The sequence below is a fragment of the Pelodiscus sinensis genome, chromosome 2 (genome assembly GCF_049634645.1).
Source record: "Pelodiscus sinensis isolate JC-2024 chromosome 2, ASM4963464v1, whole genome shotgun sequence".
Taxonomy (NCBI): Eukaryota; Metazoa; Chordata; order Testudines; family Trionychidae; genus Pelodiscus; species Pelodiscus sinensis.
Genome location: NC_134712.1, coordinates 38352323 through 38376726, shown reverse-complemented (window position 1 = coordinate 38376726; position 24404 = coordinate 38352323). Strand labels below are relative to the sequence as shown.

General features: G+C 43.8%; 1 long non-coding RNA gene across 1 annotated transcript; it reads left to right on the top strand.

The window, feature by feature from the left end:
• Positions 1-1252: 1252 nt before the first annotated feature.
• LOC142826704 (uncharacterized) lies at positions 1253-24192 on the top strand. The gene is made up of 3 exons (XR_012900908.1): positions 1253-4161; positions 6042-6234; positions 23718-24192. It is a non-coding gene; the product is annotated as an uncharacterized LOC142826704 (long non-coding RNA).
• The last annotated feature ends 212 nt before the right edge of the window (positions 24193-24404 follow it).

Below are 24404 nucleotides of genomic sequence, written 5' to 3'. Positions count from 1 at the left end.
CCTTCCTGACAGTCTCCCTTCCCCCCACCCCAAACTGTGACTGTCCCCAGACAATGACTTACCTCCATCAAGACGGCCCCGACAGTAGATCTCCCCACTCCAAATTGGTGTCCCACGGAGCGGTAGCTGTCGGGGGTTGCCAGCTTCCAGAGGGCAATGGCGACCCTCTTTTCCAGGGGGATGGCGGGCCGCAGGTGGGTGTCTTGCCGTTCCAGAGCAGGGACGAGCCAGGTACACAGCTCCTGGAAAGTGGTCTTTCTCATGCGGAAGTTCCGTAGCCAGTCTTGGTCATCCCAGATCTCCATCACGAGCCGGTCCCACCAGTCAGAGCTGGTGTCAAACCTCCAAACACGCCTGTCAACGAAAAAGTTCGGAGGCAAGGGCAGTGTGGCTGCCGGATGGGGGAACCCCTCGTCCCTCTGGTCTGGGTCCAGCTCGGGAAGGAGCCTCATGATTGTCTCACGAAGATGCAGCAACAGCTGCAGTATGGTGGTGTGGGGCCCTCGCCTGCCCAGGGGCAGCTCTGGCTCCATGCCACAAATAAGGGTCTGCAAGCAGAAAAACCTCACAAGAAAAAAGCTGCTGGGGTGTCCCAGGAAGCTGAGCACTCCAAAGCAGCACTGCGATGCCTTGCCAAATTCCTCAAGGGACAGCAAAGGCAGCTGCAGCAGCAGAGCAACGGGTGTTCAGGAGTGTCCCTCTCACCACGCGTCTCAGCAAAGGGCAGGCAGGCAGCACCCGGAAGGAAATGCTGCCCCCATGCCCTGGCAGAAGCAGTTCCGGGTGGCTTTCAATTTCGAAAGAGCGTCCGGCAGTCTGGACGCTCTTTTTCAAAATAGCGGATCGATCTTTCGATCCGCGCATTGTAGTCTAGACGCGCTCTTTCGAAAGAGCCTCTTTCGAAAGATGCTTTCGAAAGAGGCTCTTTCGAAAGAAGCCTGCAGTCTAGACACACCCCTACTGCTGTCTTACATAGAGATGATGTGGGAAAAGCTGAAGTACTCAATGCTATTTTTGCCTCTGTCTTCACAGACAAGGTCAAGTATCAGAGGGGTAGCCGTGTTAGTCTGAATCTGCAAAAGCGACGAGGAGTCCTGTGGCACCTTATAGACTAACTGAAGTGTAGGAGCATAAGCTTTCGTGGGCAAAGACCCACTTCGTCAGATGCATGTCAGTTAGTCTATAAGGTGCCACAGGACTCCTCGTCGCTTTTACAGACAAGGTCAGCACCCAGTCTACTGCACTAGGCAGCACAGTATGAGGAGAGGGGTGGGTAGCCCTCAGTGGAGAAAGAATGAGTCAAGGTCAAGGACAAATGACTGGCCCTGCTTTTAATGCTCAGAGAATGATCTCCTCCAGTGGTGACTTGGGCCATCCTTTTAAGACTTCTGCTGAGACCTCTTCACCTCCAAGCTCTCAGTCTCAATTATGATTGGCCGAGAGGGAGAACTCAGGTCCTTTTCTTCTCTTTAAGACCAAACAAATAAGTCACAAGCAATTATGTCTTTGATTATGCTGCTTCTCTGCAGTTATTGTCTCTGTGCAGTTCCTGATTCTCTCTAATGTGCTAATTCTTCTCAAATACTTGCTGAATAATGACTATGAGCAATTGTTTCTTTGTAGCTCATTTGAGGGCACTTTATTCTGATCAGTAATGAGTCCCAAGGGGCTAGCTAGGGGAAGGTCATCAGCTTTTCAAGGGAGGGGTGGATGTGCCAGCAACATCACAAAAGGTTGTTGCAAAAACTTAGCTTAATGGGGACAGTGATGAGGTAGTGGTGACCCCACAGAAAGACCCTGACATCACCCACTTCCCTGTGGCTCCCACTGCCATGGTGAGCTCAGGGAGGGAGGGCCTGACCCCTGCTGCCAGCCCCAGCCCACCCAGGGTCCTGTGGGCTAATCTGATTATGGGGGATCATCTCATCAGTAGGACAGTTGGGGCAGCCATTGCGGGGTCCCCAAAGCACAGGGCCTGAGGCAGCCACACTGAACATGGACAGAATGGATCTGCACACACCTCACATGGGTCACGGAGATGTGCCAACAGTGACACAGTGCCCTGCTGCACTACTGGTGGTGGCTCCGGGGGACCCTGGATAGGGGTTTTAATTGCATAGGGGCAGCAGGCAGGGCCAGGGGATGTGGGGAGGGGGACAACACGTAGGCTGGCAGGAGGGACTGGGAGATGTGGGTGAGACAATGCAGGGAGATCCCCCAGAGCCCTGCCAGAGAAGGGTGCCTGCTGGCCCACTAGCAGGATTTGAGGACAGGCACTGACCCTAATGTAAACTGAGTTTGAGACTCTCGGTTAGACTGAAAGAGTGTGGTTCGCTTGGCTCAGCTTCTCCTACGGGGTACTAGTTTTCTGGAAATAGGGCAAGCAGAATGAATCCTGATTTAAGAGCATTTGATACAAGGGAATACATTTATTTTCATCAGCAAAAATCAGAGGGAATACTTCAAGATGATCTAAGAAAAATATTCAAATTGTGAAAAGGTTTGATGAGTAGAATGAGAAACTCTTCGATGTGACAAGAGGTCTGGAAAAAACAAGAGACTAAAAACTAGAAAATTTAGAATGAAGGGAAAATTCAGGCAGAACTATTTCAATCAAAGTATGTGGAATAAGTATGTAGAATAAATTATTTCTAAGTAAAGCTATTGAAGCAAATAGAAAAGGATTCAAGAAACAGATACTTTCATGTAGAAAACTGAAAGTTCACCTTTTTTGTCTATAGACTTGAAAAGTTGAGTGAATACTAGTCAAACACCACTAGGAAGATATTTGTGACTCGTGTCTGAAAGATAGAGACAAGCCCAAATTTTCACAGCCTGTGGTATAAGCCACACTCACAAAAATGAATGGACATGTGTCTGTACACGTGGCAATTCTACATTTACTGGTTAGAAAAAACAAGAAGTCGGAACAAAGGTAATTCTGAACATGTGTTTCAAAAGAGTCAGGCTAATGCCCCAAAGCAAAATGAGTCTTTATGAAAATTCAACAGCTAGTGAACCCCCCCAAGCATTAGAATACCTAGAAATTAATAGTTTAGGAATTGATCCTATTCCCCACTTCCATACAATCCTCAATTAGTTGCTGTCATCCACCTGATTTACGCCAGCTGCCCAAATTTCACACACAGACTCCTCTAATTTGCAAAAACTAAACACCGAGGTCAAGATCACACGTTATGAGGTGACTATTGGAAATGGCTCTTTTTAGTGTAAATGTTTAATCATTTGCTCTTTTGATCCTGGCATGTGCTCTTTGCAAACATCAGGGTGCAAAGTAAAGTATGGAGAGGCTGTGTGCCTCAGGAGAGATATCAGCAGGAGTGATGACAAAGCTAGGTGATGAATGACAAAAATAGGACTGAACTCCATGGTAGAAATGTGCTGAATCTTTGACTGCTCTGGGACTGGAGTGCCCTTGGAAAAGTGGGTGCTGAGCACTCACCAGTCACCCGCTGATCAGCTGTTCAGTGGGCCCCACCAATCACCTCCTGGCCCCCATGTCTCCCGCCTGCCACTGATCAGCTGTTTGGAACAGGCAGGAGGCATCCAGGGTGGGAGGAGCAAAGCAAGAGCTGGGTGGTGTGGGAACAGGAAGAGGGTAGTGGCCTTTGAGACAGGAGTAGAGTTTGTGTGGGGTCTTGGGCTGAGTGCGAGTGGAGCACTCCCAGGGAAAGATGAAAGTTAGTTTCTGTGGAAATGAACTGCCTCACCAAGGCCCTTCAAATGGCAACATAAAATACAGGGTTCACCCATAATATTTATGCATGATCTCATTCAAACACTGTCAGCCCTCAACCTCTCTCTCCACACAAAGCTCTGGGCTTTGCAGGTCTGAGCTTTGTGCTCCTATGGTTAAATCTGTATGCTGACTAAGGCACAAAGCCTGAGCCAGAGCAGAGAGACTGTCATAAAAACTTTCCTGCTCTCCCATTTACACAGAAAGGGACACTCAGTTAAGTACCTCTGCCGATTACAACTGTGATGACCTCAGGTGGGGGAAAGCAGCGGTGTCTTTGGCTGCCAGTTCCCAAACCATTTACCATCTGTAAGGCATAAACAACACCAAGAAACAAAAAGGGCCATTGCTTTCATAGTGGAGAAGTAAGGCGTCTGATCTCATGGACAAAAATAAATACAAAGGTAAGTCCCCCTTTATGCTTTATATTCATGAAAATTAATGGGAGCTTTGCCGCTTAATTCAGTGGGGGCAAAATAAGGGCCTTAGAAAGGAAAAAAATCTATGGATTTAAAGTCAGTCGGACTTCTGGTCCTACATCCCATAGGTGCGTTTGAACCTCGCCCCCTCTCCCACTCTGTCATAAACTCTTTTGGACAGGTCCTGTGCAGCACAAAGCACACCAATGGGCCTTGTGATGGGGTGCCCACCCCACCCAAGGCGGGAAGGGGGTAAGATGGCCAAAGTGGCTTATTAACTCCACAGGATGCATGGGAAGGAAGAGACAGGGGCAGGGAACTAACTGGAAGCATGTTCAGCTGTGAAGGAACAGGAGGGGTTTGTCTAAAGCCCAGAAGTTGAGAGCGGTAAAAAGGGCTGTTGGGAAGGGGCGCAGGAAGGCAGACAGCAGTCACTCCAGCGCAATGAGGGGTTTGGAGCGGGTCTACCATAGGGAGAAGAGGAACCAGGTGCGATAGGAAGCAATCCTTATGGAAGGAGCAATAAGGTCTGAAAGAGGAAGAGACAGAACTTCTGAGCTGAGGGTCCCTGGGCTGGAACTCAGAGTAGAGGGTGGGCCCGGGTTGCCCTAGTCACCACAGAGTGAGTGGCGCCATGGGACAGTGAGAAAAAAGATTGTCTAGCACTGCTAGGGAGACGGGACTTTGTGACCCCAAAGGTGGGCAACACTGAGTGGTGACCTGACCAGAGGACAGAGTGACAAAGAGGATGCTGTGGTTCCTTGATCTAGAGAGGGTCTACAGACCTAGGATAGAGATAGAGTGACAGCTTGTGGTGAAAGGTGCAGCCCGTGACCGTCCTTAATGACTATCTTAATAATATGGTAATATATAACACTGTGCACAGGAAGATGTTTCATGGAATTCCGTTGAAGAGGACTTGTGTCCAAAAAGCAGCTCTGGATTATGACTCCCTAATTGCAAGTGTATAAGTAAGATTTTAAATAAATCCAGAACCAGGATGGGAAGAACCAAATATCTTGGGTCTATGTGTTTTTCCTGAACTTGGGCACATCTTCCAGGCAAAAAAGAAAACATATATTAACAGTAATTCTTAGACCAAGAGAGTAATATCCTAGGTTTTTCTTCTTCCATTTATCATTGTAGCATCCGAATGCTAGTAGTATCTATGACCACAAGCATCCTATAATATGTTAGTCCACCATTTATGAATAAATCCTATTCCTTTGGGATAAAACCCTTTGATAACTTTTCTAGATTCAATCAAGATTGGATGAGTCTGCTGAAGAGTCTGGTATATAACTAATTTTCATGTTTCTCCACGTTTTATTAACGCTCATAAATCAATAGTAATAATTTGTAATGTTAGTGATTTCCCCCGCCAAGCAATGCTATATAACAGTTATGTCATAGTTTGTGAAGATCCTGGAGTTATGTCAACATTTTTGTTCATGAGTTTAGTCTCCAGAAATTATTTGAAAGGAAAATATCAAGAGTGTTGCCCTAAAATTTCTGCCAAGTAGCTGTGGTTTGGTTTGCAAGTGCACTTCTCATTATCCTTCCTCTGCTCAGTTCTTGTCAGCAAGGACAAGATATTGTAATTGGCAAGAATTCTGCTCTTCAGACCTAGCTTGCTCACAAGAAGAGAAAAGACAAGCAAAGATGATGGACACTGAAGAATACATGTTTGCAAATTATACAGCAATAGTAATAGCCAGAGCCTGTAAATACTAATTCTTCCTAGCTCCCATAAAATCAGTATGGCCATATGTATGCAATATATAAGCATAATACCAAAAAAAGTTTCCTCCTACAGCCAAAGCCTTTTCCTCCTCATCTATATTTGTTTGCCCGCATTTCCCTAGGGAAGAACAGCCAGGAGTTGTTTATATGAAAGGCATAGTCTCAGCAGAGAAGTGAGTGACAAAATCTCCTGTGATCTAATCCTGGCTCTGAGACCAACTCAGAAGAAAGTCACTTCACCATTCAGCTATGTTATGAGGATTAATTAGTACATAGTAGCAGAATTCTTTGAAGATGAACAGTACTATGTAACTGGTAAGTGTTATATGTTATGGGACCTGAAAAATTTCAATGTTTGTGTATATAATAATTTGTATTGAGGATTGTCCTACATAAAAGAAGTAGTAAACTTCCTTGGAAATCAGTAATGAACAGATAAAATCAGTCTTATTCAACCAGTAGGTTTTCAGTTTAAATTATTTTTATTTTAAATAAATACATCTTTTACGACATCAGATGGGGATGCAATTTTTAAATGTCTCTGGTTGTGCTGCTACTGAGCAAATATAGACCTGCCTCATTACCAGGGAGTTATGCAGTAGATGCGCTGTTACAAGTGTGCTATAATCCATGGAAACCCCATGCAACTAGAATGTGAATCATTTATTCACTAGAGCCTCTGGTGGTTAATGCCTGTGAAAATGGAAGTGAGTGGGTAGAAAAGTGGACTGTACAGAGAACATACCATACAATTTTCCCAGAGGATTTTGAAAAATACAATATATTAGTGTGATATTAGAATTTACTTTTTTTGAAACAGCTTTCTGAGGGGGAAAAAAGAATTATGCAAAGCCATATGTGCTTCAAATTTGTGATAGTACAGTTACCAGAAGCTGGGTGCATTTTGTGCTGATAAAAGGATTGACATCAAAGGACTGTTTAGTTAGGGGCATCCTAATGTAGCAGTAAGCCAGGAGAAAGAGCTGTATTGATTTACTGGCTTAGTGGGTATCACACTGACATGAGGTCGTGACTCCTTCACAATACAAGAGATCCCTGGCCCTGCTTTTGTGGAGCAGTTAAATTCTAACCTGCTGCTAGTGCTTCTGCACTGGTATTGAATTTATATTAGTGTTGATACACACTGTGTGATGCCTACGTGTTGTGAGTGTCCAATGGACGTGGTCTTAGAGCAACCAAATCAATCAATTGCAGTCATGTTTTTCCCTTAATTTGGGGTGAAACTGGATAGTACAAATCCCACTATCCAGACCTAATCACACTGAAGTCAGTGAGAGATGTGACCATGTAAGGACAACAGGATTTCACCTGCTGTGTCGAAGGTCTGATGTACAGGCATAGTTAAGATTTGGAAAGCTGTGAGAGAAGAAATCACTGTATCGGAGACCACATTGTGACACTCAAAACAGCAAAGAAGGACAGAAAATAAACCCAGCAGTCTAGCCTGAAGGTTGTGAACACTGAACCCATGCCATGACGTGGTGGTCAGCCTGTAGCAGATGATTTCCTTAGCTATGTGCTGCGGCTATAGCAACATAGGGGGAAAAGAGAGGATTTTTATGTCCCAGAATAAAATGCTTTGAAAAGTAGGTGAGGATTATCCCTCACACAGGTACAAGTTGGGCTACCCAGAAATCCTGCAACCTGAGCCAGCAATGCAGCAGCATCCAAAAAACATTTATTCCTGGAACAAGAAGCCACAGTTAGGACAAGTTAAAGATGATGAAAGTTACAAAAAGGCCAGGAATGCTAAGACATGGAGCCTTTTTTTTTTTTTTTTTGAGGTACGTATGTGTCTGTTCGTCAGTGAACCAGATACTGTAAACAAACACTGTCTGAAAAACATTTACCAAGGGCATTACTCTTCCTCTTTGTCTGTTTAAAACTAGCTTCTTTGTACTTAAAAAAAAGAAATAGCAGACACCCCTGCTCCTCCTTTTCCCAGAGGAGCCCCTGAGTTCCCAGGAATCCAGCAATACCCAGCAATCCAAACTTCTGTAGGGCTGGTGTTTGAATCTAAAGCAACTCTATGTCAGCAGGCACGATGGAAACAAGTATATGGTACCTGCTGTCTATATTCTCATATAAATTTATCCAGTGCTTAATCTGTAATGAAATCGGTACTGGGGCTCAAGCAATTTTTTACTTTCATTAGTGACATGGCCAGTCCAGAAGTGTCAGAGCTCAGGCACAAATTAACCACAAAATTCACCATTGTATCTTATCCCGCTCATGGAAAGGAGAACACCCTTTCACAAAGATATCTTTTCTTCCATGAAATAGCATGAAATAGACACTAGCATGAAACAGAATTTGTTAACTTCAAATCAAGCAACCACACTCACTTCAGCTGTTAGATTTTTCTCCCATCCCCATTCCCAAAGTATCCACAAGGCCTCATACCATCTTGTAGCAAAGTGTTCTAGAGCAGGTATCTTGCCTTCATATGTGTTTGTATAGCACCTAGCACCATGAGTCCTGATGCTAATTCAGCATTATTTCAGTGTCACTATTATTCTGGCTTTATTTCTTAATATTAAGGGGAATATCTGAAACTACCGGTTGCAACAATGCAAATGTTGTGGGAAACTCATATTGTGCACAGTGGAATCATGGAATAATCTGCAGCTGGCACCAGATAAACATTAATTACCTATTTAGTTTTTAGAGAGAACCGAAGCATGGAGAACATTTAATTAGCTACACTGTCTCTAGCATGTGTGAACAATTTCTGTGCTTCTTATTACATCTATAGCAGGACTTCACTTTTTCCACATAATGATTTTAATTACATAAAATTTTCAATTACAGCTTTAATTTCCATTTCTTAATAAGTTTGCCATGCAAATTATTAACTTGCTTTTAATTTCTCTAACAGCCCTCTCAAACTTTTCATTAGACACTCCCTGTCCTTATTTCATTAAAGCCATCTGTGGGGAGTGCAAGCACCAGCCTTATCCATTGTGCTGTCTGCCGCTTCATGTAAAGAAAAAAAATTCTTTGGATACAAAGCCAAGGCCCTCCTTCTTTCAGCCCTTCCTTGAGTACCCAACCTACAGACAACTGGGGGACAGCCAGACGACTACTTGGAAAGGTTGGCTCTGTAAGACTGATCTTGGCAGCCAGCAGTTGCATGAGGGGCTTGTGTTATAATGGCTCTAGTTCTGATGGAACTCATATTGCCACAGATGCTACACAGAGGTAGATTGGTATGAACTATTGTGCTGCTGTTTTTGTTGTGGGATTCCCATAGTCCTCTCCATGTGGTTTCCCTCTCTCCTCACTGCACTTTGCCTCAGTCATTTCCCCACTTGCCTCTCTTATGTCCCTTTTTGTGAGGGTTGTAAGTAAGGCTTTTACTACATGACACAGCTTTTAGCGACAATGAGCCTGTGGAAGAGGTCTGGAAAGAGTGACACTAATACGCAGTGAGCCCAAGAAGAGGCTGTGGGAAAGAGCTAAGGGCAGTGGTGGTATGTGTGGTCCAGGAAGACAGCAGGGGTTTGGCAGAGCCAGACATTTACTTTTATTTTAAGGATCCCTGAACTGGAAACCAGGGGTGGGTTTCCCGGTCAGCCTACCAAGAAAGGTAGGACATAAGTGTGGGTAATATTGAAACCACGTGTTACTGGGATACGGACTAGTGAGTCCAGAGTCAGGGTATGTCGAGACTGCAGAGAACACGTCCGCTTTTTCAGAATAGTTTCCGAAAAAGCGGGAGCGTTCTTTCGGAAGCTCGGGATTCCTCATTTTATGAGGAATAAGGGATCTTCCAAAAAAGGAGGTTTTCCCCCCATGTAGATGGGGGCCAAATGTCAGAAAAGCCTCTTCCTGAAAAAAAAAAAAGCTGAAAAAGGTACACAAATTGTGACTCGCAATTTGCATATCTTTTTCTGGAAAAAGAATGCAGTGTAGACAGCCTCAGAGAGAAGGCCCTATGTAAGGTCAGTGGATGATTGCTTGTTGGACTGTTGGTTTACTCTGGAAGGTGTGTGATTTCATGTGACCTTGCCAAAGAGCTGAGTGACACAAAGAAACTGACAATTACAGGGCAATAGTGGCTCTCACAGGGGGTGCAGAGAGGAGACCCTGCTAAACCATGTGCAGCCAGTGAATCACACTCATATGCCCACATTTGGACCTGGGCAGGCTGAGAGGAATGTTCTCCCAAACTGCTCCTACCAGATTAGTCTTCCACCAACCCGAGCACAAGGAGTTTTCAGGCTATTTTTGAACCCGAACCTTTTGTGTGAGGGCTCTGCATTCCTGGCAGGCAACTGCAATGAGCAAAAACGGGATGCATTTAACTTTATGACTGCACTTGTGTTTGCATTGCTAGAGGAAGAAGGAAATTATCAGGTTTGCTTTTCAAACTCAACAGTGAGAGCATGAGAGAAACCACATAGCCCATTGTCAGAGACAAGGTCTTTGCCAAATAGCCATCTTGGACCGAGCCGTTTTCAGGAACACAGGGAGGCTGTGTATAGGAAGGTGCCACTTCCCGCTTGAGTAGACCAATGTGTGCTTGATCAAGCTAGTGAACTAAAAATAGCAGTGTAAGCAGTAGGAAGGGCTAGCCGCCCCGAGCGCAAGCCCGTCTGAAACCCTGAGTATGTATGCAGCTGGCTAGCCCCTCCAAGTGCCCACGGTGCCACAGCTACACTTCTGTTTTTCAATTGCTAATTCGATCAGCGCAAGCACAGCTATGGCTGTTTGAGCTGGAAATTACCCCTTTCCACTCAGGAGCAGATATACCCTTAGTGAGCCGCAGGTGCCCAAAGTCATACCACACAGGTGAGACTCAGCATACCACACAGGTGAGAGAAGAGCAGGAACACATTCTTTTTGAACCCAAACACAATAGAGGCTCAGACAGGCCTGTAAAATGAGTAACTGTGCTTTTAAATAGAGAGAAGTGCTCCTGTGTTTCGGATCCAGAGTTCTAATATACCATGGTTTCCAAAACTGCACCAGGCCGGCTTTTGTTATAGTGAAAGAGCATATTAATCTGCAACTGTTGGGAGGTGGGACAGAATCAAGAGGATGGAATTTGTGTTGTGTTGAGTGTTGCATCTTTCAGAATGGAGCTACATGAGGCGTAATATAGATCTACCAGCATAGGCATGCGCAGAACATTTCATTAGGGTGTGCACCCAGGGAATTTTATTTTTTATTTTTTTTAAAGGTGAACATTTATTGAATACTCAATCATGAAGGACATTATTTTTATTCATCAAACAAACTAAAGAAACTAAAACTTAACTAAACTTATTTTTTTAATTAACAACTAAACTTTACTTAAAAAATACAGACTTAAGTATGGGACTTTGTACTTCTTAGTTTGTTTTTACATGTGCAATTCAGCACTAATTGCATAATACAGCAATCCATTCTTTAAAACTAAAAGAGCATATCATGCAATTAAATTAAAATTCAAAGCCACTTTTTTTTGAGACATTATAGGGTTACCAGGTAGTCTTAAAAAAAATATCAGTCACGCTTCATGGGGGGGAGGGGGAGACCATCCGGGAGAGGAGCGGGGCTGTCCAGGAGAGGGGCAGGGGGGCGGGGGCTATCCGGAGGAGATCGGGGGGGGGGGAGCAGCCAACGGAAAGCAGAGGGGGTCAGGCGGAGAGGGGCTGGCCAGGGGAGATCAGGGGAAGGGGGGGCGGCCAGTGGGACTGGGGCTGGCTGGGGAGCTCAGGAGGAGGAGGGGAGAACTGGCTGCCGGAAGCTGTGCTGGCGGGGGGGTGCAGCAGGGCTAGCCGGGGAAGATCGGGAGGAGAAGTAGGGGAGAACCAACCAGCCGGCCAGGAGGGGGCAGGAGGGGAGAAGCATATCAGCTGGTGGGGAGCGGGACTGACCCAGGCAGTGCAGATCCCAGAGCGATCCCGCCCCCCGCGTGGTCCAGGTGAAGCGCGAGTCAGTCTGGCTGTGGCTCCACCCCGCGCTTGTGCAGCACGCAGGAGCACAGACCGGGCTGCCCCTCCTCCTCTCACGCAGCCAGGGCATCCAGTGCTGATTGCACCCCGCCTCCCAGCCACTCCCCCCGCCAGGCTTCCAGGCACCCAGTCGGAAAAGCAGAAAATACCAGCCATTGCACATGTCCGGTATTTTCTGGATCTTGTTATTAGACAGAGCTAAAAAAACCGGACTGTCTGGTAGAAAACCGGACACCTGGCAACCCTAAGACATTAGGGTGTGCCTGGGCACACCCGGCACACCCCGTACGCATGCCAATGTCTACCAGCAATTCTGCTTAGACTGTTCTGGGCTCTGAAAATAACACATACAGAGTGCATACACACACATATGCACACAGCATAGCTTAGTAGTAAATCTTATTAAGGGCTGGATCTTGTCATCTTTACTCATGTCAATAGCTCTTACTCGCTCAAGTGGTCTAGTCAAAGTCTATGGGACTATTTAAGTGTAAAAGACTTAGTCACACACTGCAGATTGCAGGATCATGTCCTAATTCAGACACGCTGCACTAATGGGCTGTGTCTAGACTGTACCCCTTTTGTGGAAAAGGGATGCAGATTAGACACAGCGCAACTGCAAATGAAGCGGGGATTTAAATCTTCCCTGCTTCATTTGCATGAACATGGCTGCCTCTTAAAATCAGGAATAAGGGATCTTTCAGAAAAGGCTTTATTTTCCGAAAGATCCCCATCTAGACTGGCACTTTTTTGCCGGCAAAGCCCCGAGCCGGAAAAAAGTGGCAGCCATGTTCATGCAAATGAAGTGGGGAAGATTTAAATCCCCGCTTCATTTTCAGTTGCGCTGTGTCTAATCTGCATCCCTTTTCCGCAAAAGGGGTGCATCTAGACACAGACATGATGTATAATAAGACCTTATCCTATGCTATTTAAAAGGCCATGGGAGCCTTTGTGTCAGACCACACTGCTTATTCTGATATCTAGCCATTTACTTATATGGCCTTTATTAGGTGTGGTATCTGAGAACCCCACAACCATTAACAGATCTTATCCTCAGATCACTCCTGGTAAGGAAGTTTGATCCCCATTTTTCAGACAGGCACAGCACAGATTAAGTGATGTATAGGCCTGGGCAAAGTTTCTTCATGAGAACAGTTTTCAAATGGAAATTTGATTTTCACCTAAGCACAATTTTTTTGTGTATGAAAAATATCTGTCATTGGAAAGGTGCCACAAGATATTTATAAAATGTGAACAAGTGCAATGGGGAGGCAGAAATGACAGCTCCTTTCTTAATAATGCTTTCCTTAATAATGAACATTAAGTCTTTGAGGGAAAGGTTACAAAATATATAAGTAAAAATGGGTACTATGATGCACAAACCCCAATGCTATATGGATACAGGCTTTACGATGAAACTTTGTAGGTCTTACTGCAAAGTTTGGAAACTCCCTGCAGTTCACATCAGATGAAATGCTGGTGTTGGTATTTTTAGAGACGAAATTATAAATGAATGGATAACTGATCCATAAATAAAGCAAAGTGAAAGCAAGCTGCATATCAAAGAAAGCTGTGATGAATGGCAGCCTTCCATAGGCATGACTCAAATTGGGATGAAAAGTGGTATTGAAGTACAAATGAGAGAGGCATGGTGGAGGGAAAATGTGGAAATCAAAATAAATTAAAAATAACAAGATGTCAAGTAGACTGGAGAGTTCCATATAGCAAAGTTAAATTCATCCTTGGTGTAACATCCCTGTCTTCCATGAAGCTATAGCTGAGATGCAACTGGCCTCTGGCATTTAATTTTAGGCTGTTACAGCACCATAAGATCTCAAGAGAAATCTTACAAGATATTGACAGGCATCAAATTAGCATTTGCCTCCACTGTCCATATAATCCGATCAAAACTATTTCACATTGCACAGGAGCCAATTTAGAAAAATGATTCCGTGATATAAAGAAATAATGTGTAAAAACAGCCATGGTACAAGAGAACTAGCCAGCCGATCAGCTTTTTCTTAAATAAGCAGCATCAAAGGGTCTGACATTTGCCTCCTGTAGATTAAGAATTCTGTTCATTAGAGTAGAGCCAGGAGATGAGATACATTGAGGGTCTCACTGTACAAACTCTGAGTAGTACACAGTCCCCGTCCCAGCGAGTTCACAGCGTAGAGACAAGGCAAAAGGTAGGGGATGGGGTAGAGCACGCTGGCAGAGCGATCACTTGGAAGGAGACAAACATGGCAGAGTCACCTCTTGGGATAGCTGGGTGGTAGGTTGAATTAGGAGGGAATTAGCTAACCAGAAGGTGAGAGCAGGTGAGAGGAAGGAGAGGAAGAAAGGATGAGGCTTAAGTTCTGTCTGATGAGTTGCCAGAAGAGTGTTGATCCCCCCACTCCACCTCTTTCCCCAAGTCTCCCACACCCTGCCTCTTCCTACCCCTGCTTGTTCCCTTTTCCTCAGTTGTGCCTCTCTGCCCTCTCTCTTGCCCGCCTCCTGCAGCTTCTCCTGAAAGCTGCTAAACAACTGATCCACAATGGGCAGGAAGTGCTGGAGGGAGGGGGATGTGCTGATCTGTGAACTGCCAATGGGTGCTGAGCACGCACTATTGTGTTTCTATGGGTGCTTCAGCTCTGGAGCACACAGGGTATTGGCACTTACATATGAGGAACAAGCAAGGGAGCTGACAGCTTCTGAGGGCCCTGGGGCAAGGTGTTTGAGGGGAGGTGCTCCACACACATGGAAGGGGTGGGGCCTCAGGTGGAAAAGGGCAGGGGCATGAGCAATCAGCTTTCAGCACCACCCAGACTATGGTACACCCTTCCCCTCCAGAGCACATGCCATGGCTCCTGTACTTCCCCAGGCAGCCCTAAGAGCCACCCAGAGCACCCCATGCAGCACACCAGCAGTGACTTAAAGGACCCTGGGGCCTTTGGATTGCCAGGTCCTAGGGCAGCTGGCTCCTTGAGGCCCCTGTCCGTGGGCCTGGGAAAAAGTATGGAGTAAAGAGACAAGAGAGGAGACAAAATTACTGTTAAACTAGGGCCAGCCATACAGCAGCTCCTCCCCCTCCTCAGCAGCTGTACTTCTAGCAGCTCCCTATGCCTGTCCCATGATGCTCCCCAAACCCTGTTCCTTCTCACCAGCTGCCTGCTTCGGTTCCCTTCCCTCCCCCTCTTCTGAGCCTGATGAGCACTGTCCCAAAGAGTCTGCTCTTCAGGCTGCATTGGAGGAGAGGAGCTACCCAGCAGCAACTGCCCCTCTCCTGAAGAACAGGGTGTGCAGCAAAGCATCCAGCCAAAGAAGCCACTGCAGTGTCAGTGATCTGCATCCTTGCACAAGCAACAGGGCTTAGAACAAAAAGCAAATGTTGAAATTCATATGCAGCACTCCTGTGTTGTATGTCAGGTTGTGGGGTTGCATGGTACTGGTAAAGTTCCATCCTGTGGCAGACTTTGCTTGATGCAGGAGATTAGTGGGGACCAAGGAGACAGATGTTATTTGGTGCAACCCTCCACACGATGCACTTCAGGGATGCAGACAGGCTGGCTCTGAGTCTGCTACTGACAGAGTCCTTAATAGACCTTAAAGACCTTATGCCAGTGGAAGGCAGCCAGAGCAGAGTGGAGTAAAGGTTGGGTGGTATGGTCTGCTGGGCACGACGGTTGTGTTGTCTGTGAATACATCTGTCAGTGTGGAAGTAGAGAGTATTTACTGTTGGATGCTTCAGTTTTCATTCCCTTGCTTTTCTAGGTTAATTTTAGACAAATATCTAAGCATTCAGCTGCTTTTCAAAACCAAACACCCCAACCTTTGAAGGGACAGTCCTCAATGGACACATAAAACTTGCTTTGCTTCACCCACAGTAAATACATAAGATAAATAAAGTTCTGGGAAGTTTTGCTATAGCCTGGCCCATCTGTGGTGCAAGAGTCAGAAGTCTTCATAAAGTGAGTAGGGAACCAAAACTAAAACTAAATCCAAAAATAAAATCTTTTTCTCTTGATGCACATTATGACTTAATAGCTACACTTATTTTCAGTGGAACTGCTTACACATGGAAGATAAAACAAATAAGAAAAACTGGGGCATACAAGGGCACTTGCCTTTAAAAATAAAAGGAAAAGCTTTGCAAGGCTGAGCACAGTGACAAGACTGGAAAGACTTACTTAATCAGCAGAGTATATATTCCAGTAACAAATGAAAGACAATTTTAGAGAAACCTGCCCTTTTGGGTGTTTGTGATTTCCCCCTTGTGCTCTAGTAATTACCATGCCCGTGTAATCAGGCTTCCTAAAGAGATGGATCACATTCCTTGTCTAGGTTGTACCTGAAACTGTAACTTGTGTTCCTGACAACCTCCTACCCTTTCTAACACAATAAGAATTTAGGTGAAGGCTTGGATGTGAAATTTGGAAACAGGCTGAGTTTCTCTTCTGCTACATTTAAACAAACCATCCATATTATTCTCCAGGATTTATTCCTCAACAAAACTGAATGTCACAAATAAGCTGAGGTTTACCACAAATCAGAGGAGGGATTGTAGTAATCTAGATTCATTTGTACAATCTAGTGGTATTTTACAAAAACCAAGTAATTCTGATAGGGGGGTGTTATATAATAACATCTCTTATTAGCTTTGTACCATGAATCATTTACTGGGACTTTGTTCCTCAATGTTAAAATGTTATGGGCTAGATCCTCAGCTGTCAACTGAGAGCAGCTCAGCACTATTGAGTGGGTGGTAGGCAGAGGTCGTTCTCCAAGGATGTCTACACTGCACTGTAGCTTGAAATAAGTTACATAATTTGATCTTATTTCGATCTTATTTCAAAATAGCTTGCTTCCTAATTTGACGCTGTCTACACAGTGCCAAATTTTGAAATAACCCGCTATTCTGAAACATCTCTTACTCCTTGTGGAATTGGGTTTACTTTACAGGGACATTGGAATAGTGAGCCCATTATATTTTGAAATAACAGCTTGGTGTGAAGATACGGGATAGCGTTTTCTAGATACTCCAGTATCCATAAATAGCGTTGCACTGCAGACGTAGGCTAAGACACCTTTGCAATTCTTGAACATGAGTGTGGGACTTGGTATAATTTAGAGCAATCACTAAATTATACCCAGTTTCACATGGCCCCAGGGATCATTCAAGCACCTGGGGATATTCTTGGCAAGAGTGTAGGGACGTGCTTTATTGTCTCTATATATAGCCATGGTACGCCCACATCTTGAATACTGTGTACAGATATGATCACCTCATCTCAAAAAAGATGTATTGGCATTGGAAAAGTCCAAAAAAGGTAAGAAAAATGATTAGGAATTTGGAAGGGGTCCCATATGAAGAGAGATTAAAAAGACTGGGACTTTTCAGCTTGGAAAAGAGGAGACTAAGGTGGGATATGATAGAGGTCTATAAAATCATGACTGGTGTGGAAAAAGTGAATAAGGAAAAGCTATTTACTTGTTCCCATAACATAAGAACTAGAAGTCACCAAATGAAATTAATAGGTAGTAGGTTTAAAACAAACAAAAGGAAGATTTTCTTCACACAGAGCACGGTCGGCCTGTGGAACTCCTTGCCAGAGGAGTGAAGACCAGGACTTTAAGGGGGCATCTACACTGCACCTATAGCTTGAAATAAGCTATGCAATTTGAGCTATGCAAATTGCATAGCCTACTTCAAGTTAATTTCTGAATAGCTTATTTTGTAATTTGGCACTGTCTACGCAGTGCCAAATTTTAAAATAAACTGCTATAATGAAATGTCTCTTAATCCTCGTGGAACAAGGTTTGCAGGGACATTGGAATCTCAAGCCCATTATATTTCAAAATAACGGGCTTGCTCAAAAAACATGGAATAGCTATTTTGGGATACCAGAAGTATCCGAAAACAGCTGCACAGTGTAGACATAGCCTAACAGGGTTCAAGAAAGAACTAGATAAATTCATGAAGGTTACGTCTATCAATGGCTATTAGGCAGGATGGGTAGGAATGATGTCCCTAGCCTCTGTCAGACACTGAGAATGGGTGACAGGAGAGGGATTGCTTGAAGATTCCCTGTTCTGTTCATTCCCTATGGGGCATCTGGCATTGGCCACTGTTGGCAGACAGGATACTGGGCTAGTTGGACCTTTGGTATGACAGTTTGGCCATTCTTATGTTCTCATTTCTCCAACCCTACATGCTAGAGGTTATGAATTGGGTAGTATGGGTCCACTATGTCAGCTGTGTGCCTCCCAAGAACGACACTTTACCCAAAAACATTTCTTTGGGAGCCCTTAAGCCAAATCAGCTATAGCAAAATCTGGTTCTGTCAGTGTGGAACTAGTGGGCAACAAAAGGTACCAGACTGGCAGCTGCGGAGATTGAAGATTCCTGTCTATCCACAGAACAAACAATACAGACTCTGTCAGTGGTGAGCAACCTGTCTGTCAAGGTTTTATTTGTGACCCTGCAGGACAATTTGTTTATCTTTGCCCACACGCAAAGTTTGCCAGATTCCGCTGGTTTCCATCTGCATGATTTTTTTCCAACCAGTATTACTAACATGACACTCACATAAAGCCAGGGCACATGAAGTGAGGTGAGTGCAGACTGCACACAACATTGACTGTGAGAGCCATGTGCTCCCTCTGCATCCAATGAAAGTGCTTCTACATATGGTTCAATCAGCACACCCCATAAATTCTAAGTATGCAAGCACAGTTAGCAAAACTACCCTGTCTTGGACACAACAGTCTTGGGGCCCATTGAGGGTACGTCTGCACTGCACAGCTATTTCAAAATAAGCTATTCCAGAATAGTTATTCCGAAATAGCTTATTTTGAAATAACACAACACAGCAGGGAAGCCTCAAAATTAATCCCATGCAGGCTTCCCTAATGTGGACGCGCTATCTTGGTTTTTTTAGAGCCCCAGGAGGCACTAGGGAGGAATAACTTAGCATGGCCCTGGTGAGGGGCTATTTTGAAATAGCAGCAGTGGAGCGTCTACACACGCCTTATTTCGAAATAGCTGTTTCAGAATAGGCGTTATTTCTCATAGAATGAGGTTTACAGATTTTGGAACAAACCATCTGTTATTTCAAAATTATTTCAAAATAACGGAATGGCTGTGTAGATGCTCACATAGTTATTTCGAAATAACACTAGTTATCTCAAAATAACAGTGCAGCGTAGATGCACCCTCTTATTGAACCTACTCACTAGCCTTGGTTGCCCATTGCTGAGCTATGGCAGTGTAAGCTTCTTCCATGCTTCCTTCCAACATTCCCAGCTCTGACCGAAAGGAAGCGCCTCTAGGGGAAAAGATAGCACAGGAACAGATAATGGGCATATGGAGCCAAGTGTGTGTGCCCTCTTATCCAAAATATTTGTCTTTCATTAAAACTGTTATGCTCAAGGACTAGCCTGCCTGAACTGCAAATACATGTCTCGTTCCATTGGAAAGGTCGATCCTAGCTCATCTGGATTTTAAGCTAGTTATTCTTGCACTTTGATCCACAGAATATGTGGTGGTGGTGCACAGCGAGTAATATTTAAACCGATGAGCAGGAGTTATTGGAACGGATGGTGATCCAGGAGATTTTTCTCTTATGAAGCCTTCACAAATGGAAAGCTTTAAGCTCTCTGTATAAAGGCATTCTATCTAGTCTTGAGTATGGCATGTGGAATAGTGGGACAAGCCATTGCCCAATCTGTACCTCTGAGGTAATTTTAAAGGGAAACTCCATCTTTGGGGAAAAGAAGAAACAATATTGTCTATGTTGGCTCAGATCCTCCTAAAATCATGGGATAATATAATGACCACAGTACATGCAAGAATAATTTTTTAGTCTCCTGATTATCCTTTTGCAGGTTGATCCTCTGAAATCCAACACTCTGTGGTCTGGCAACATCCATGGTCTAGTATTGCTGGTCCAGAGAGCCCAGGTGGGGGTTGGGGGTGGCCAGGGTCAGGTGCAAAGCCCCATCCAGCAGCAGCAGCTCTCCAGTTGCCAGGAGTGCAGCCCAGGCCAGTGTGGTGGAGATCGCAGCCCTGACTAGGGCTAGTGGCAGCAGGGCCAGCACAGCACGGAGTGCAGCCCCGGTCAGTGACCAGGAGCATAGCTGGGCTGGTGCAGCGGGGAGCACAGCCCTGGCTAGAGCTGGTAGCAGTGAGACTGGTGTGACACAGAGCCCCAGGCAGGACCCAGAGCGCAGCCCAATAGCTGAGGCTGGCACCTCAGGGGCTGACAGCTGGGAGGGGAACTTTGACCTACCTGGTCCAACAATCTCCCTGGTTCAGGACCACTGAGGTCCTGGAGGTGCTGGACCAGGTAGGCCCAACCTGTAGTTGTTTTGGAGAAGTCTCTGAAACTGTAGAGGGTGCTACAATACATATTTATTTTGTTTTAAACGTTTTTGTAAGCATTCTAGAATATTTTAAATAGAGAGGCCGGGTAGAAATATTTTAAATAAATAAATAAATACTCTAGAGAAACTAACCGTGTCGAGGAAGCCAGGTACTGTTGTCAGAGGGCTCTGTACAAGAATGGAATATGTACTAAATTATTAGAAAATGTGATCAAAATGTTTATTAAAAAAAATTTCCTCTGGAACAGGGAGATCTTTGATTATTCTTCCCCGCACATCTTGTGCTTCTCACATGTCCCACATTTATTAAAAAACAAAACAAAAAGAACCCTGCCATATAACCCACCCATCCATCCATAAAAATCCTCTCTTCTCAGTACCAAATAATCACCTGTCATATAGGAGCAGTTGGCTATGAAAAACACTGATCTGTAAAGATCACTTGATATTTAATAGTCAAAAGGTGACCCTGATTGATATAGCATCCTGTATTCTGTAGCCTTCTTCCCAGCTTTGTAATGAGTTAACTTAAAATTAATGACAGTTTCAGTGTATTTTTTCCAAATAAGTTATGTTTGTATATGGAGCTAGCAATGTAAAGTGTAGGTTAGATGGTTAACATCGCAGGGAAACATGTATATAACAAACACCTGTTTTATACAAACTTTGGGGTTCTATATACAAGTACAGTTACAATACAAATATTTGTAGAGATCTTGCTTTTCATTGCATAAACACTCTTGATTGGAATAAACTGCCTAGCTATCATTTCAAAATATTTTCAAATATCCCTGCAAGGCACATAAATTTTGAAAACTTCACAACAAACAGCAGCTTCCCTATGAAGCACACAGACATAAATCTGTTTAAATAACATTAAAGATATTGTACAAATTGGCACATGCCTGGGAAATTTCAAGCTGAAGTTGACAATAAACCTTAATGCTAAGTCTGGGACATAGTTGTTAGATGCTAACATACAACCTGCTACCCTTAGTCGTTACAGCCCAAGGGTGGACTGGCAGCTTTCCCTTTAAGTTTCTTTTCATGATTAAAGTTGGTGACACACCTTGAGAGTACATCAACACAACAACATTATTTCAAAATAACTAATGTTACTTTGAAATAACTTAGTCTGCATCTACACAGGCAGTTATTTCGAAATAATGTCGAGATACTGTCAAGCTGGAGGACTTCTTACTCGAACTCCTATAACCCTCATTGTACAAGGAGGAAGAAAGTCAGAGGAAGAATGCTCTATTTCAAAATAAGTGCTGTGTAGATGCTCCCAATTTCAATTTCAAAATAAGCTACACAATTGACGTAGCTCAATTTGTGTAGCTTATTTCAAGTTAAGCCCTGATGTGTAGATGCAACCTTAATGTTACATAACTATCAGCTATTTCTGTGTTAATTCATGGCATAGTTTCCCCAAATAACTAATTGGTTGTTTATATGATATTTACATCTAGCAGAAATCAATTCATTTGCCTTGAATTGGTGGCTGAAGTAACCACTATTTTCTTATTGGAGAATATTGCCAGGATATATTAAGATTTAAATAGCTGAAATTGTGAAAATTACTATTATTAAAATCTGATGGCTGTGAAATTGACCAAAATGGGCCAAAAATTTGGTAGAGCCCTAGTTATGGTTTGGTGGGCAATGCCCTCTGGAAATTATTCCTTCAAGATCAACCACAAAAATCACTGCTACTGAGAATTGCAAACTGTGGACTGCTCTGATTACGGAGTCTAAAAGGGGAGCACAACATAGCAAATCCTATTACCAGAGCAGTGCCAAATTCATTGGTGCCAATGAAGACAGCTGACAAAGGTTTGGATTCATTCCCCATAGCGATCTAGGGGAAAGCATTATGTATACAATTGGTGGCACCTGTATGAAGGGGTGATTCTATCCCTAGTAGTTCTGCAAGCCTTGGTACAGACAACTGTTCAAGAAACTTTTAGGATCCTCTGTTCCTGCATGGATTTTCATTGGCCTCATTCAATAGTTGACTCAGAGGAGGAAGCTAAGGGACTGATCCAATCTCCAGTGAAGTCAATGGAAAGGCTTCCAATTTACTTTACCCTTCACTGTAATCTCTCCTTCTAGCAGCAGAAGGAAAGTCACAGTCTTGCTTTTGCTTGGTGCGCAACATATCTTAAGACTGGCCCTGCTCAAGTCTTTCTGGCTTATTCATGTCAGGTGCTATCTCTATGCTAATTAATGCAGAGGCAAGGTGGGTGCTTTGGCATTTAAAAAATCTCAGTTATTAGTTCTAGTTAGTACAGTGATCTCCATTATGGAGTGTAAGCTTCCGTGGGCTGGAACCCACTCCCTCAGATGCATGAAACGGAAACTTCAGACTGACACGGATAAATACATTAATTCAATGATGGGTGTGTTACATTACTTTGAGGAGGACCAGTGCTAACCAGGTTGATTCATTCAGTATAGAAGTGGCCCATTCTCAACAGGTAGCTCCATAAAAAAAGTATTTTTTCTTCTTTTTAGTATCAATAACTTCTCATCAACTGTTGCAAATGTACCACCTCCACCCTGAATGAATTGACGTGGTTAGCACTGGTCCTCTACGTAGTAATATATACATGGCTAATAGAAATTTCCATTTCATGCATCTGAGTATGAAGTGGGCTCCAGCCCACAAACGCTTATGTCCAAATAAATGTGTTAGTCTTTAAGGTGCCAGAGGCCTCCTCCTTGTTTTTGCTGAAACAGACTAACACAGCTGCCCTCTGAAACATATGACGGTGTGTGTTGAACTTGCTTCTATGTCTCTGTGGAAGAGATGAAGACAATATTATTATGCTGCATTGTACATTTTTTTCTGGTGTGTATTGAGAGTGGCAACTGCTGTACATATACCATGGGGTTCATTTCATTTCTTACCACTACCAGAAAAGGCAGACTAGTGCAGCATTAACAGGGAGTAAAGTAATGAGCTGTCAGGAGGTAAAGATTAGAATCAGTGCACTGGCTGTCCAAAATCCTCAGCCATGCTCATGTCAGGAAAGCAGGCTGATACATCCCAGCTTTTCTCAGGACTTCATATATAACCCACAGAGCAATATGTCCGTTCAAATAACATGTCACCTAATCCTCTTGTGTTATGCCTCCCCTTTTCCAGACATATCCAAATTAAAAGCATATTTATACATTTTCCTATTGTGTCAACTTTTTCTTTTTATTTCACTTTTAAAGTGGACCTTCTACAACTGGAGCACTTGGCAAAGGAATAATCTGGTTGTACAAGAAGAAATAGGATAGTTTAATGCATAATACATAGTATTCTGTGATATACTGCAAAGCAATTGAAAAAGAAGCTTTAATGTAATATTTTAGGAAAAATAAAACTGTTCTTTTCAATTTAACATGTTTTCCAAGAAACATTAATGATTAATTGCTGGGTAAGATGGCTTAGTTATTTTGTATGCTTCTTAACAGCTGCAGAATTGGCTGAATGGAGAAAACTCAGGCACACACTATCATGGCTTTCTGCTATCAGAAAGGGCCTCGGATGAGTGAGGGGAAAAGAAACACTCATGATTTCCCAAGTGTTTTTACCACAATCATCAGGCTGAGGAGGATGAAGTTCAATAGATTTTTTTTCTCTGAAAATGACAAAAGCTTTTTTGTTACTAATTTTCAAGTCCATGGAGGCTCAATTCCACAACAACGACTGAGATCCAGGGACCTCAACCATCCCAAGTATCAAGCCCCAAAAACTCACCATTATTTTAGAAGCAAAATGCAGGACAATGTAGCACTTTAAAGACTAACAAGATGGTTTATTAGATGATGAGCTTTCGTGGGCCAGACCCACTTCCTCAGATCAAATAGTGGAAGAAAATAGTCACAACCATACATACCAAAGGATACAATTAAAAAAAATGAACACATATGAAAAGGACAAATCACATTTCAGAACAGGAGGGAGATGCGGGCGGGGGAGGGGGAAGGAAGGAAGGTAAGTGTCTGTGAATTGATGATATTAGAGGTGGGGAGAGTGGGATGTCTGTGAGCTAATGGTATTAGAGGTGATAATTGGGGAAGCTATCTTGGTAATGGGTAAGATAGTTTGAGTATTTGTTCATTCCTTCCCGGAGAGTGTTGAATTTTAACATGAATGAC